This window comes from Rhinatrema bivittatum, chromosome 8 (assembly GCF_901001135.1).
Source record: "Rhinatrema bivittatum chromosome 8, aRhiBiv1.1, whole genome shotgun sequence".
Classification (NCBI taxonomy): domain Eukaryota; kingdom Metazoa; phylum Chordata; class Amphibia; order Gymnophiona; family Rhinatrematidae; genus Rhinatrema; species Rhinatrema bivittatum.
In genome coordinates this window covers 99,584,558-99,597,532 of record NC_042622.1, presented here as the reverse complement: position 1 = coordinate 99,597,532, position 12,975 = coordinate 99,584,558, and the positions used below count along the sequence as shown (strand labels likewise).

The window sequence follows — 12,975 nt, the reverse complement described above, 5'->3', positions numbered from 1 at the left end:
ATTGTTGACTCCAGTTATACTTTGGGATGCCAATTCCATTTTACCTTCCCAGTCCAACTTCACTTTTCCCTTTTTAGAGAGCCTCCTACCCTACATGGTCCTGCATGAACATACAGTGATACCTCGGTTCTCGAACGCCTTGACTTTCGACCAAATCGGTATTCGACCAGGAGATTCGAGAAACTTTTGTCTTGGAATCCGAACAAATATTTGGAACTCGAACTTCCGAGATGAGCCGAGTTGAGCCGAATGGCGTTCATTCGGCCCAGCGCGCCTTGCTTGCGTCATCAGTGTGAGTGCAGAGAGAGAGTCACGCTTTGTGGAGAGAGTCACGCTTTACACTGAATTTAACCCTTAGACATGGGTCCAAAGAAAGCCAGAAGTGGTAATGCAGACATACATATTATATACAAATTAGGCCAGTAAATAGGCATTTTCTGGGGCTTGGAACGAATTAATCCAGTTTCCATTATTTCCTATTGGGTTTCATTGCTTCGGTTCTCGAACAATTTGGTTCTCGACCGTCCTCCTGGAACGAATTATGTTCGAGAACCGAGGTATCACTGTACAAGAGGACTGGATGAAAGTCTTCTCAGTATCGTTTTGACCACAGAAATTATGGAAGCCATCTTCGCTCCTTCCTGGGATCAAGCACATCGAGGTCGATATTCAAAAGGTTTGTCCAGCTATCATTTGGAGTTAGCCAGAAAAAAACAGATTTGAATATTTCCCCCTGCTTCCCAGCTACATTTTGTCTAGGCAATACATTACCTACATAAAATTTAGCTGGATACAAAGAGGTGCTGCTGGAGATATTCTTGGGACATGGCTACATTTTATCTGGTCAGCACCAATATTCAGTGCCAGCTGGATAAAGTTATCCAGACAACCAAGACGAGCTCCAATCTCCCTTCCCTCTTGCCCCCCCAAGATATTTTTAAATGTAGCACACTCCAATCCTGTTCAGAACTCACGTACAGGGAAGGATTCACTCCAGAGTAATGTAAATAATTAATACTAGCTGTATCAGCATGTAGTATTCAGCCTAATGGGAGGAGATAAGAGCCTTTCCCCCTCTAGGTGGGCTTCTGGGGTACCTTTGGATGTTCAGAGGTTTGGACTGGTGGTAGAGATTTGTGGCAACACTTTTTTTTTTTTTTTTTTTTTTTTTTAAAGGTAGGGATGGTAGCAGGGTTTGGAAATTGGGCTGCTCAGCCTATACTGCATTTTATAAAATATTTTGTGGAGTATGAGGGAGAGGCTACTCAACACCCACTACATTTTTTTTTCATCCTGAAGGCATAGGATGGAGGGAGAGTAAAATCAGATACCGATGGGTACCTCAATTTTCCTCTTCATCCAGTCATCAGGTCAGACCAATGGGGTATGGTTGCCAGCCAGCAGATGAAGACAGATCAAGAGGATTGCTGATGCCACTCCTTACATAGTATATACCTCTTCACTGACATCAGTCTGCCAGTAATATGTGTGACCAGCATTCTATGCTTTGGGCTCGCCCTGACTGGTTGACTGACTGATTCAACAGGATCTGGTCTCCTAAGGTGACAGATGAATTCTCCCCTCCCTCATTTGAGCAAGAGCGCCTGCTTCAGTTTAAAGCAGAAGGAACAGACAGTGAAAGGTACTGGGGAAGCTCCAGAGGTGATAGCGATTGCTCACTCCCTCTGTTGAGCTGGTGAGGGCCAGAGGGTTTCCAGAGGGATTGAAGTTTGCCCCTCTCTCTCTCTCTCTCCTTGTCTGTCACTGGGGATGCAACAGTTAAATGCCTTCCAGGATCCTCAGCCAGTAGAACTACCAACCTGATAGTCAATGCAATCGCAGAAGAAAGTAGAGACTCCAATATCAATGTTATAATCTATATGGGGACTAATGACCTTGCTAGAAATGGTATCTCTGAAGTACAGGAAGATTTCCAAAAGCTAGGGAAGAGGATTAGACACATGGCAAAGACTATTGCCTTATTGCCTTTTCTGACATATTAGCTGTTCATGGAAAAGGAAAGGCTATGCCATACAGATAATTTCAATTCCTGGCTCAAACTCTGGTGTAAGGAAAGTGGTTTTGGATACATTGGAGGCTGGGGCTGTGTATGGAGCAATAAAAGGTTATATGGAAAGGATGACCTACATTTGTCTGTGGCAGGAAAGAGGATGCTAAGTGAAAAAATTCAGATCATACATTATCAGGTATTTAAATTACAACGCAAGGATGGCAGGAGGTGGCCAGTGAAATTGGTATGTCACCCCCAAGCAATAAAGAAAGTGGGAAGAGAAAGTAACAAAATCAATCAGTTCAAAAAAACAGAAAAGGTAACTAGGAAGAGCAGCTCGAAAGCTATGACCACAAACACTCAGTCTGAGCAATAAAATCCCAGACCTGCAGGCCTTAATAGTGGAGGTGGACTTGGACATTGTTGCTGTTACGGAGAAATGGTTCCCCGAGTCTCATGATTAGGATATAATCCCATCCCAGGCTATAACTTGTTAAGGAAGGACAGAGAAGATAGCAAAGGGGGAGGAGTAACTCTTTATGTCAAAAACAATAGTCAAGCAACTGAATTGCAAGAGACAAAGGGTAGAGAAGAAGCATTATGGAAAGACATAAGTCCTAAAAAAAAAAAAAAAAAAGAAAAAGATGATGGTTCCATTTTTACTGGTGTGATCTACAGACCTCCAATTCAAACAGAAGAACTGGACAGATATCTGATCGAGGACAATCAAAAGATGAAAAGAAAGGAGAAGCATTGCTCGCTGGATATTTTAATCTGCCGGATGTGGACTGGAACATCCTTTTTGCGTAATCTACAAAAAGTAGAGAGATGGTGGATGCACTTCAAGGGGCTTCTGCTCAAACAAAAGGTAATGGAACTCACGAGGGAGGGTGTAATACTTGATTGAATGCTCACTAATGGGGATAATGTGTCTGATGTTCAGTTAGGGGCTCATCTGAGCACCAGTGATCATCAGATGGTATTGGTCAATATTGCCAATATTATACAGAGAAGCCACTCAAAGACCTGAGATTTGAATTTCACAAATATGGACTTTGTCAAAATAGGGATGTTGTGGAGCTTACAGCCCGCAACACAGACACAAAAGTGGTGAAGAAGCAGTGAAACACTTTTTGACATGTCACACAAAGTCATTATTCTTGTTCTACATATTTTTTTTTTTTTTTTTATTATAAGCAGTTTTGAAAGTACTAAGAACATTATAGCTTCAGCCTTGTACTTGTTTTCCTAGACAAAAAGGCGCTGTAAGTTAGATGAAAGATGCTAAACTACGAGGTTATAGAACATTTCTTTTTAACAGATATGAGGCCAGTTGACATTCCATTTACGATTATAGAACATTTTTGGAGAGAGACAAGGCCAGTTTGCATTCCATCTAATTGCAAGCCACAGATAACTGCATTTACATAAAAGATGAGGAAAAGTAGAAGGAAGCAGAGCACAAATTACCATATGTCCATTCAGATTATTTGTTTATAATAGAAAACCAATCACAGAAATTGACAATTATGTAATCTAGTTTAGACGTGGATGAAAGAAGTGTAGAAATCCTATATATAGTCTTGCTATCAATAAAATCACTTGAGAGAATGTGTTGTATCGGTGCTTTGCATAGCACGCTGCCTCTCTCTCTCCCCAAGATATACCTTATATTATTTTGAAGAATTTTCTTAAAAGAAGTATTTCTCCACAGCTGTTGGCTTTAAGCATTTAAGTGAACCAATTCAAGGATGTACTTGGAGGAAGAACTGGAAGATAGGGAGAAAATAGAGGTAGAACAAAAATGGGCCAAATGAAACTAGTACAAAGGCAACAAATCTATATGTTAGAAAAGTAAAAAAAGAGTAGGAGGAAAATGAAACCGATCTGGTTCTTTAAGGAGGTGGCTCAAAAAATAAGGACAAAAGGAATAGAGTTCAAGAAGTATAATGGATCCCACAAAAAGGAACACAAGGAAGACAACTGTTAAAACAGAGAGACAAAGAAAGAAATCAGGAAAGGGAAAGGTCAAGCAGAAGAAAGGATTGCTAAAGAGGTAACAAAACATTTTTCACATATATCAAAGAAGGGAGGCCCGAAGTGGTATAATGAAACTGAAAGGTGATTAGGAACACTGTGTGGAGAGAGACGAAGAAATAGCAGAAATATTAAACAAATCCTTCAGTTTGGTGTTCACTAAAGACGACCCTGGAAAAGGACCATTGCTGGTTGACAAGACCTTAGATGGGAACGGAGTAGACAAAACTCTGTTTACAGAAGAGACTCAATAGGTAAACCAAGTAGACAAGACCATGGGGCTCGATGAGGTTCATCTCTGGATACTGCGGGAGCTCAGAGATGTGCTGGCAGGTCCGCTATATGACCTATTCAATAAATCACCGGAAACAGTAGCGGTGCCTCAGGATTGGAGAAGAGTGGTAGTGGTCCTGTTTCACAAGAGTGGCAGCAGAGAGGAGGCTGGGAACTAGAGGACAGTTAGCTTCACCTCGGTGGTGGGAAAATAAATGGAGAATCTGCTGAAGGAAAAGATAGTGAACTATCTACAATCAGGAGGGTTGATGGACTCAAGGCAGCATGGGGAAAATACTGTCGACAAATCTAAGATTTATTTTTGATTGGATGACTAGAGAATTGAATCAAGAAAGCAGAATTGCTTACCTGTAACAGGTGTTCTCCCAGGACAGCAAGATGTTAGTCCTCACATATGGGTGACATCATCGGATGAAGCCCTATCACGGAACACTTTTGTCAAAGTTTCTAGAACTTTGGCTGGCACACTGAGCATGCCCAGCATGCCACCAACCCTGATTCCAGCAGGGGGCCCCCTTAGTCTCGTTTGTAGCAAAAAGTATGAGCGAAAAATAAAATCATCAAACGTAAGCGAACCCAACTTCGTGAGAACTAACATCCTGCTGACCTGGGAGAACACCTGTTACAGGTAAGCAACTCTGCTTTCTCCCAGGACAAGTAGGATGGTAGTCCTCACATATGGGTAAATAGCGAGCTACAGGATGCCCGAGTAAGTGAACCAAAAGCACCAACGATGTGCAATAGGCACAACAGGGATGGTTTTGGGTATAAGGGCAGCCTGAGTTTCACAGCGGGTCATTAAACTGGAAACAAATTATGCAGGACAGACTGGCCAAAGATGGAATCCTGTGTGCCAGCCTTGTCGAGACAATAATGAGCTGAAAAGGTGTGGAGAGAGCTCCATGTGGCAGCTCTGCAGATGTCAGCATGAGGTACAGAATGGAGTTGCGCTACTGACGTTGCCATGGCTCTTACTGAATGCACTTTCACGTGTCCTGGTAGCGGAAGGCCTACTTGTTGGTAGCAGAAGGTGGACAGGGTCTGTTTGCCCACTGGAATTCCCAGTTTGGTTTTATCGAAGGAGACAAACAGTTGGGTGGCACTTCCTATGAGCTGCAATGCATTCCAAATAAAAAGCTAGCGCATGTTTACAGTCCAGGGAATGCAGAGTCCGTTCACCTGGGTGTGAATGGGGTTTTGGAAAAAATGTGGGTAGTATTATGGATTGATTTAAGTGGAAATCAGATACTACTTTTGGTAGAAATTTTGGGTGAGTGCATAGCACCACACGATCATGAAGAAATTTTAAGGTGGGTGTTACCAGCACCTGTAGTTCACTTACTCTGCGGGCCGATGTTAAAACAAGTAGGAAGAGCACTTTCCAAGTGAGATGCTGTGGGTCGCAGGAGGGTAGGGGCTCAAACGGAGGTCGCATGAGCCGTGCTAGTACCACATTGAGGTCCCAAGCCGGAACTGGAGGTCGCAGTGGATGCTTCAGTTGGAGTAAGCCTCTCATAAAGCGCCCTACCAGGGATTGCGCCGAGATCGGAGCATCTCCTATGCCTTTATGATAAGCGGCTATGGCGCTGACATTCACTCGAATGGAGGAAGTTTGTAGACCAGACTCTGAAAGGTGCCAGATGTAGTCCAGGAATCTTGTTGTGGGACAGGAAAAGGGATCTATTTCCTTTGTTGTGCACCACAAGGAAAATCTTTTCCATTTGGAATGATAAGATTTCCTAGTAGAAGGCTTTCATGAAGCTATGAGTACATGAGACACAGTGTCTGAAAGATTTAGGGATTGTAGTATCAACCCTTCAACATCCATGCTGTCAGAGACAGGGAGTGGAAGTTCGGATGACGCAACAACCCGTTGTTCTGCGTTATCAGAGTTGGATCTGTGCCCAGGTGAATTGGTTGTTGGATTGATAGGTCGCGTAGGATGGGAAACCAAACCTGTCGCGGCCAGTGAAGGGCTATGAGGATCATTATGCCCCGGTCCTGCCGAAACTTCACGAGAGTCTTGCTGATGAGTGGAAGTGGAGGGTAGGCATATAGAAAACCCGTTGGCCACGAGTGTGCAAAGGCATCCCGTAGTGGTGTCTGGTGGCTGCAGTGTATAGAGTAGAAATTGTCTACTTTGTGGTTGTGAATCGACGCAAAGAGGTCTATGTGTGGGCGGCCCCACTGGTGGAATATTTTGTCTGCTACAGTGGGATTTAAGGACCATTCGTGGGGATGAAAGGTCCGGCTTAGATTGTCCACACCTGCCAGTTAGGTTGCTCTCAGTAGCATGGAATGGGAGAGAGCCCAGGCCCAGATCTGCGCCGCCTCCTGGCATAGCAGGTAAGAGCCTGTGCCTCCTTGTTTGTTGAGGTACCACGTAAGAATATAAGAAATTGCCATGCTGGGTCAGACTAAGGGTCCATCAAGCCCAGCATCCTGTTTCCAACAGAGGCCAAACCAGGCCACAAGAACCTGGCAATTACCCAAATACTAAGAAGATCCCATGCTACTGATGCAATTAATAACAGTGGCTATTCCCTCAGTAAACTTGATTAATAACCGTTAATGGACTTCTCCAAGAATTTATCCAAACCTTTTTTGAACCAAGCTACACTAACTGCACTAACCACATCCTCTGGCAACAAATTCCAGAGCTTTATTGTGCGTTGAGTGAAAAAGAATTTTCTCCTATTAGTCTTAAATGTGCTAATTGCTAACTTCATGGAATGCCCCCTGGGTCCTTCTATTATTCGAAAGTGTAAATAACAGATTCACCTCTACTCGTTCAAGACCTCTCATGATCTTAAAGACCTCTATCATATCCCCCCCTCAGCCGTCTCTTCTCCAAGCTACTTGGTTGTCAGTTTGAATTAGGATTACCTTGTTGGAGAGGCAATACTGGAAAGCAAATAGGGCGTATCATATTGCTCTGAGCTCCAGAAAATTTATCTGGTGCTTTGACTCTGCTGCGGTCCAGGTTCCCTGGGTTTGCAGATTGTTGACATGGGCTCCCCAACTGAGGTTGGAGGCATCGGTTAATGTAATCTGAGGTTCTGGAGATTGAAAGGGTAGTCATATCAGAAGATTGAACTCCTGAATCCACCAAGCTAGTGAGAGACTAAGCTGTTTGGTGATGTGGACAATGTGGGACATATGTTGAAATGACTGGAACCACTGGGTATTTAAGGTTCACTGTGTCACTCTCATGGCTAAATGAGCCATTGGGGTAACATGAACCGTGGATGCCATGTGACCTAGTAAGGTTAAGAGATGACGAGCTGTTGTGGTTCGGTGAGTCTGTATTGTTTTGGCCAAGGTAGACAACGTATGCAATCGGTCCCTTGGGAGAAACGCTTTGGCCTGTATGGTGTCTAGATCTACTCAGATAAAAGAGAGGGTACACGATGGGATGAGATTAGACTTGGAATAGTTTATCAGAAACCCCAAGGATTGTAGTAGCTGTAGAGTAAGATGAAGGGAGTGAAGAACTACTTTCTTGGATGGACCTCTGAGTAACCAATCGTCTAGATAAGGATAGACGTGGATGATTTGTTGTCTTAGGTAAGCCGCTACTACTGCTAGGCATTTTGTGAACACACGTGGTGCTGATGCTAGGCCGAATGGTAGCACTTGGTATTGGAAATGTCGGTAACTGACTAAGAATCTGAGGTATTTTCGATGCGGAGGGGTTATTGCTCTATGAGCATATGTATCCTGAAGGTCTAGAGAGCAAAGCCAATCTCCCTTTTGGAGGAGAGGGAGCATGGAGCCCAAGGTTACCATCCTGAATCTTTCCTTGCGTAAATATTTGTTTAGGGCATGTAGATCCAATATAGGTCAAATGCCGCTTGACTTTTTTGGGATTAGAAAATAACGGGAGTAGAAGCCTTTCCCTCGCTGAACTGTGGGAACTGGTTCTATGGCATTGGACCGGAGGAGGGTTAAAAGTTCCTCCTCGAGAATTGGAGAGTGGTTGGTTGTTCTCCACACAGGACGAGGTGGGGAGTCTGGTGGAGGCGCGAGGAAGTTTAAATGGTAACCATGGGCCACTACAGAAAGGATCCATTGGTCAGTTGTGATTGTGTGCCATATGTTTGCAAAGTGGCACAAGCGGCCTCCTATAGGAAAAACTGCTAGAGGTTGTCTGTTGCTCTCTAGAATGGCGTCAAAAACCCGACGCAGGGCCCATCTGCGGAGCTGGTTAGGTTTTGGGAGGTCTGTGTTGGTGACGTTGACCTTTCTGATAGGGTCTGGATGGATGAGACGGGATGGGGGAGGGTAATACCTATGGGTTTTGCAGGTTAGCCTCCTGGGATCCCTTCTGAACAGCCTTTTAGTGGTGGACAAAAAGTCAGAGGGAACAGTATAAAGTTGACGCAAAGTCTCATGGTGGTCCTTGAGTTGCGCAACTGTTTCTTGTATTTTCTCCCCAAATAAGTTGTCTCCTGTGCAGGGGAGGTCTGACAACCTTTCTTGGACTTCTTGACGCAAGTCTGACGCTTTCAACCAAGCCCATCATCTGGCACTTATGCCTGCTGCGGACACTCTTGAGGCGGTGTCAAAGATGTCGTAGGCAGCTCTCACCTCGTGTTTTCCAGCGTCAAGGCCTTTCTGGAATATGGAAGTTAGGCCCTCTTGAAATTTTTCTGGCAGAGTTTTTGAGAAATCTTGCACTTGCTTCCACAGGTTTCTAGTGTACTGAGTCATGTATAGCTGGTAGGCTGCTATATGTGCCATCAACAGACCCTTGGAATACTTTTCGTCCAAAGGCATCCAGAGATTTCTGCTCCTTGCCCGGTAGGGCAGAAGAATGAGGCCGGGACCTCTTTGCTTTCTTCTGAACTGATTCAACCATTACGGAGTGGTGAGGGAGCTGGGTTTTTTGGAAACCTGGAGCCGACTGGACTAGGTAGGTAGCATCAGTTTTTCTATTCACCAGTGGAACTGTAGCTGGGTATTCCCAGGTACGATGCAATAAGTCAAGAAGGACTTTGTGAATTGGGATTGACATGACTTCTTTTGGGGCATCCATGAATTGGAGAACATCCAGCATCCTGTGTCTGGCGTCCTCTTCAGTTTGTAGCTTAAAGGGAATGGTTTCAGACATTTCCTTTATAAAGCTTGCAAAGGAAATGTCCTCTGGAGTGGAGCGCTGTCTCTCCTCAGGAGGTGAAGGTTCTGATGGGATGCCCTCAGAATACTGGGAGTCAGAGGAATCATCAGTCCAAGGATCATAAGGCTGGTCTCCTGCACCCTGTGGTTCTTCAAATGGTGGAGGCACCGATGGTACTGGTGCTTTGGATGGACATTGGGGTGGTAAAATACCCGATGGCCCCGGGATCAGGTCCGGCATCGATGGGTCATGGTCTTCATCGTCTGATGAGAGAAGAATCGGTGTCGATGGCGGTGGAGGAATTGGTGGCATCGAGGGAGGTGTGGGCCCAGAGGGCATGGGCAACGGTGGAAGTGCACCGATAAGGGTATCTAATCTTTTCAGTAAGGGAGCCAGCATAGTAGGCATTGGGTGGGCCTCGGCATAGGAGTTAGTGCCGGTGGCGACTGGAATCCTTTAATTGCCTGGAGAACTGCCTCTTGAACCATCCGGTTCAATTTCTTCTGGAAGGCTGATGTAGGTAACAGCTTCAAGGGTTGGAGGCTACAGAGGCATTGCCAGAGGGTCCACAATAGTATGTGGAAACTCGGCTCCCGGCACCATTGCTGGTGGAGATCACCTCGGTGTCCCGGGTCCAGAGGAGGATGGGGTCTTCTCTGCCCAAGATTTCTTTGTTGGTGGTTCCATCGACACCGATGTCTTGTTGGTGCCGGCACCAGAGGAAGTATCTTTTTGATGCCGATGCTGGTGCGGTTCTTGTCCAGCACCGAAGATGAGGAAGTCGATGCTTTTGAATGGGAAGATTGGCGGTCACCGGTGCCTCGATGGTGCTGAGAAGTGGATGGCGATGGAGTCAATGACAAGAGCCGGTGCACTTTTAGCTGGAGTAGACTGGGTCAAACGCTTAGATGAGAACAAGTGTTCCATTTTTTCTAAGAGGGCCCGGTGGCCCTTCAGAGTCATTTGGGCGCAACTGGTGCACAGTTGAACGTCATGGGAAGGCCCCAGTGCTGAAGCTGTATCATACAGCCCATGTATTATTAGGTTTTTTTTTTTCAAACCTGATGGGGCGCAGCCCCAAAGAAAACCAAAGTCAGAACCGCAGGGTATGCCTCTCAATCTGCTGGAGTCAGAGAAAATACTGAGGGATCACAGGTGGCACCCCGGGTTATATGGGTGGTGCTTTTCAGTTTTCTCTCTGACTCCATCTGCTGGAAGAGAGGCATAACCCAGCAGTCTGGAATGATCCTGGTACGTACAGGGAATGTCGATGTTCGACGAGGGGGAACCCCGGATAGGAAAATTAGTTTCTTACCTGATAATTTTCGTTCCTGTAGTACCAAGGATCAGTCCAGACACCTGGGTTGTGACTCCGCACCAGCAGATGGAGACAGAGCAAAACTTGTCGGGCATCCCTACATATAGTAAGGTGCCACCCACAGCTCGTCAGTCTTACGTAATGTCAAAGCACAACATTGAACTTCAACTAACTAACTAGATGGCCCGAAACCCCAGGCCAAATCCACAAAACCCCCGGCTGGATCAGAACTACCAGAACCAGAGGCCTCAACAACTTACAAGAAACAAACAGAGTGCCAACCGAGCGGACTCTCTTCTGCAGAACTCCCAACCAAACAGACTATACGGGCGGGATCCTGGACTGATCCTTGGTACTACAGGAACGAAAATTATCAGGTAAGAAACTAATTTTCCTTTCCCTGTACGTACCAGGATCAGTCCAGACACCTGGGATGTACCAGAGCTGAATTACCGAGGGTGGGCACTAGAGAGTCCCGCTCGCAGAACTCTCTCTCCGAAACCCCCTGAATCCAGGCCCCAAACATCCACACGGTAGTGTCTAGCAAACGTATGCAGTGACTTCCAAGTCGCTGCTCTGCAAATCTCTTGTGGCGACATGTGGGAAGATTCCGCCCACGATGCAGCTTGTGCTCGCGTCGAGTGAGCCCGAAGACCCGCAGGAACAGACTTCCCCTTCAGAATGTACGCCGAAGCAATGGCCTCCTTGAGCCAGTGCGCAATCGTGGTACGGGAAGCTGCCCCACCACGTTTTGGCCCCGAGCACAAAACGAATAGATGATCCGAAACCCGAAAAGCATTCGTGACTTCCAGATAACGGAGCAGCACTCTGCGGACATCTAGCTTCTTCAACAGTCTAGCATCAGGATCAGACCGCTCCCCTTCCGGAAAAGCGGGCAGCTCAACCGTCTGGTTCAAATGAAAAGCTGAAACCACCTTAGGAAGGAAGGAGGGAACCGTCCTTAACGAGACGCCTGCCGCAGAAAAGCGCAAGAAAGGCTCCCTACAAGACAACGCCTGCAGTTCGGAAACACGCCGTGCCGACGCAATTGCCACAAGAAACACCGTCTTGAGAGTAAGGTCCTTAAGCGTCGCCCGTCTCAGAGGCTCAAAAGGGGATGAACACAGAGCGGAAAGAACCCAATTCAGATTCCAAGAAGGACATGGCGAACGCAAAGGCGGCCGCAAATGTTTGGCTCCCCGAAGAAAACGCGCCACATCCGGGTGCTGCGCCAAGGACCTTCCGCGCACCTTACCTCTGAGGCAACCAAGCGCCGCCACCTGGACTTTAAGAGTACTGCAAGACAGCCCCTTTGCAAGGCCAGACTGAAGAAACGCAAGAACATCCGGTACGGAGGGCCGCACAGGATCCAGCTCCTGAGCTCTACACCAGTCCTCAAACACTGTCCACACCCGAACGTAGGCAAAGGACGTGGACCGCTTTCAAGAACTCAGCAATGTGGCTACCACCGCATCCGAATATCCTTTATCCTTCAAGCGTTTCCTCTCAAAAGCCAGGCCGCGAGACAGAAGTGATCCGCATCCTCCAGACGGGCCCTTGCCGCAGGAGCGCCGCTTCCCTGCGGAACCGGAGAGGAGGTTCCCGTGCCAACTGGAGGAGGTCCGCGAACCACGGATGCCGTGGCCATTCGGGCGCTATCAAGACCACCTCTGCGGGATGCATCTCTATGCGCCGAAGAATCTTGCCTATCAGAGGCCAAGGAGGAAACACATACAGCAGAACGTTTGTGGGCCAGGGGAGGACCAGAGCATCCACCCCTTCGGCCCCCCATTCTCTTCTTCGACTGAAGAACCGCGGGGCTTTGGCGTTCTGAGCGGTGGCCATCAGATCCATGTGTGGCGTTCCCAACCGCTCGCAGAGGAGGTGGTAAGCTCCCTCCGACAGCTCCCATTCCCCGGGATCCAAGCGATGTCGGCTGAGAAAATCCGCTTGGACATTGTCTACGCCGGCGATGTGGGAAGCCGCGATGCTGCTTAGATGTCTTTCCGCCCAGTGCATCAGTTGCCGCGTCTGCTCCCCGACAGCCCGGCTCCTCGTTCCTCCCTGGCGATTGATGTACGCCACTGTGGTCGCATTGTCCGACAACACTCGGACCGCTTTCCCCCGAACCAAAGGGAGAAAGGACTGCAGCGCCAACAAGACCGCTCTGGTCTCCAAGCAATTGATGGACCACTG

At 47.0% G+C, this 12,975-nt stretch overlaps 1 protein-coding gene across 4 annotated transcripts in view; it reads right to left on the bottom strand.

The window, feature by feature from the left end:
- The window catches only part of CNTRL (centriolin), a 402,596-nt gene that overhangs the window by 195,552 nt on the left and 194,069 nt on the right, over positions 1-12,975 (bottom strand). The window lies entirely within an intron of this gene.